At 55.6% G+C, this 3,101-nt stretch overlaps 1 pseudogene; it reads right to left on the bottom strand.

Moving 5' to 3' along the window:
• Window positions 1–2,708: 2,708 nt before the first annotated feature.
• Window positions 2,709–2,817, bottom strand: LOC132817735 (5S ribosomal RNA; annotated as a pseudogene).
• Between the last annotated feature and the right edge of the window lie 284 nt (window positions 2,818–3,101).

Below are 3,101 nucleotides of genomic sequence, written 5' to 3'. Positions count from 1 at the left end.
CCCTCAGTTGGGGAGGGACTCCCAGGCAAGTCCCAGGCAGTGGTGGTGGAGGCAGGCCTCTGGCAGCAGCAGCAGTTGAGGCAGGCTTCTGGCAAATCCCAGGCTGGCCCTTTGTCCCAGCAGTGGAGGCAGACCTGCTGGGGAGGGACTCCCAAGCGAGTACCAGGCAGCGGAGGTGGGCCGCAGGTCACAGCAGTGGTGGAAGTTGTGGGAAGTGCCCTCAGGCGATTCCCAGGCTGCGGTGGTGGAGGCAGGCCCAGGCGGGGTCCCAGAGACCAGCAGTGGGAGTGGGCCCCAGGTCAGCTCAAACACTAGGCCCAGAACACAAAGCTCTCACCTCCTTCTTCCACCACCTCCTTGTTCTTCTCCTTCTTCCACCTCCTTCTTTCTTCTTCTCTCTCTTCTCTCTTCTCTCTTCTTCTTCTCTCTTCTCCTTCTTCCACAGGCACACCACTGCCACTGGTCCAACTCCTAACAGGCAAAACACCCGAGTGGCCAGTGACAAGCAGTGCCCTTCACATCAAAGGGCAATGCCGTGTGATCAAAACAGTGAAGGGGAGGGGAGGGACTAAATCAAAACATCGGTTTCTATTATTTCCTTTTGTGAAGGGGACACTTCTGTTTATTTCTTTTTTTCTTTTTTCTTTTTTTTATTTATTTTTTCTTAACCCCCACAATACCGCCTAACTGCGGTAATGCTTATTATTTTTATCCCCAGCACCCATGGTGTGTGTGAACATCGGTTTCTAGGGCTTATTTTCCCCAGCACTCATGGTGTGTGTGTGTAGTTTGTGAAACACAGTGAGCGACGCGAAGTGCACAAATCTTTATTCAATATCCACCACCAGGAAAAGTAGGAAAACACCCGAGTGGCCTGTGACAAGCAGTGCCCTTCACATCAAAGGGCAATGCTGTGTGAACAAACAGTGAAGGGGAGGGCAGGGACTAAATCAAAATAGAGTTGGAGGGGGAAATGATGCACTCCACTCCCTGCGGTGCCCACCTCTCCCTGAACAACTCCAGGGTGTTGGTGGACACCGCGTGCTCCTTCTCCAAGGACACCCGGGCCCTAACGTAACATCGGTTTCTATTTTTTTTTCTCAGTCAGATCCAGCTTAATCTCAGGAAGTTGAAGGGGACCTGCCATTTAAAGGGAATCCTGATTCATGCTGTTGGTTAGACTGCTGATCGTTTTTAACTCGAAATATTTTTTTTTTCCCCACACTACCGCCTAACTGCGGTAGTGCTTATTATTTTTATCCCCAGCACCCATGGTGCGTGTGTGAGACACAGTGAGAGACAAGGTGTACAAATCTTTATTCAATTTCCACCACCAGGAAAAGTAGGAAAACACCCGAGTGGCCTGTGACGAGCAGTGCCCTTCACATCAAAGGGCAATGCTGTGTGATCAAAACAGTGAAGGGGAGGGCAGGGACTAAATCAAAATAGAGTTGGAGGGGGAAATGATGCACTCCACTCCCTGCGGCGCCCACCTCTCCCTGAACAACTCCAGGGTGTTGGTGGACACCGCGTGCTCCTTCTCCAAGGACACCCGGGCCCTAACGTAACCGCGGAAGAGGGGCAGGCAGTCGGCCCTAACGACCCCCTCCACGGCCCGCTGCCTGGACCTGTTTATGGCCAGTTTGGCCAGGCCCAGGAGCAGACCCACGAGGAGGTCTTCAGACCTGCCCTCCCTCCTCCGCACCGGGTGCCCGAAGATCAGGAGCGTGGGACTGAAGTGCAACCAAAAGCAGAGGAGAAGGTTTTTCAGAAAATCAAAAAGGGAGTGCAAACGCCCACACCCAATATACACATGGTCCACGGACTCCACAGCGCTACAGAACAAGCAGTTTGGCTGGGAGTCCGTGAACCACCGCAATCTGCGGTTGCAGGGGACTGCTGCGTGCAGCACCCTCCACCCCAGATCCCCGAGAGAAAGGGGAGGACTCCTGCGTAGAGGGCCCTCCACTGGGGATCCCCACCGCCCGGTGGCAAATGGGCACGCCAGGGCGTGTCCGGGCGGTGGATGAGGGAGAAGAGGTGGACAGTGTGCAGCAGCAGTCGATATAGGGCACGCCTTTTAACGTCCTTGAACGGGACAAAACTAAAATTACGGAGGCGGCTCAGGTTGTGGGGCACAGGCTCCCGCGGGAAGTACGGGACCTTGGGGCCGATGTGAAATTCCGTCCGGGCAGGGGTGAGCGCGGACGGGATCCCACAGCACACCTGAGCGTCCTCCAACTGGTGCACTACGTCGGGTCCGAGCACCGCCGTTTTAAGGCGTCGGATGCCGGTGGCCACGTACCGGACGTCTACTGCTGCCCTGCTCGCTATGTCTTGCGGCAACGTCCAGCCCAGCCCCCCGGCACCCAGCACGTCCCCGACCCTGGTCACCCTCGCCGCCACGGCCCTCCCCTCCGACAGCCAATCGAACCCGCGAGCACGGAGGTGCGGATTCCTGAGCAACGGCTCCCTGACGACAGCCGCTACTCCTGCCAGAGGGTAGGCGCGACGCGATTCGACCATGTTCCAGACAGTGATCAGGTCCTGGTAAAAGACAGGCAGCACCTCGAGGGCGACCTCCAAACCGTCACGGTCGATGAACAAGAGCTGCGTGTCGTAGTTGAGGTTACGCACCTGGCGGAAAAAACTGAGTCTGCTTAGCTTCCGAGATCAGGCGTTTTCAGACAAGTACAGCCGTAGGCTAAAGCCTACTGCACCTGGTATTCCCAGGCAGTCTCCCATCCAAGTACTAACCAGGCCTGAGTCTGCTTAGCTTCCGAGATCTGACGTTTCCAGACTAGTATGGCCGTAGGCACCGGCCCCTCAGTTTCTATGTTGCAATCGGGCAGCAGTTAACACCTGTTCCAGATGAAGAGAATGCGAATGAAATGCTCAGTCACTGAGAGGCATCCCCGCGGTCCTGAGCTGTGGGGCTGCAGACAGTCTAACGAGGAATGGAGACATTATTTCACAATCAGCCACTCTGTCCCAGTGACAGGAAGAGGGGCAGCATCAACGTGTGGCGTCACTCACACGCCGACAGAAGCTGTTCAGCCCATCGAGTCAATGGCGACTCTCTGTAGCATGTATATTTCTGT

This window comes from Hemiscyllium ocellatum, chromosome 7 (assembly GCF_020745735.1).
Source record: "Hemiscyllium ocellatum isolate sHemOce1 chromosome 7, sHemOce1.pat.X.cur, whole genome shotgun sequence".
Taxonomy (NCBI): Eukaryota; Metazoa; Chordata; class Chondrichthyes; order Orectolobiformes; family Hemiscylliidae; genus Hemiscyllium; species Hemiscyllium ocellatum.
The sequence above is the reverse complement of the archived record's forward strand: the minus strand, read 5'-3'. Positions and strand labels throughout refer to the sequence as shown.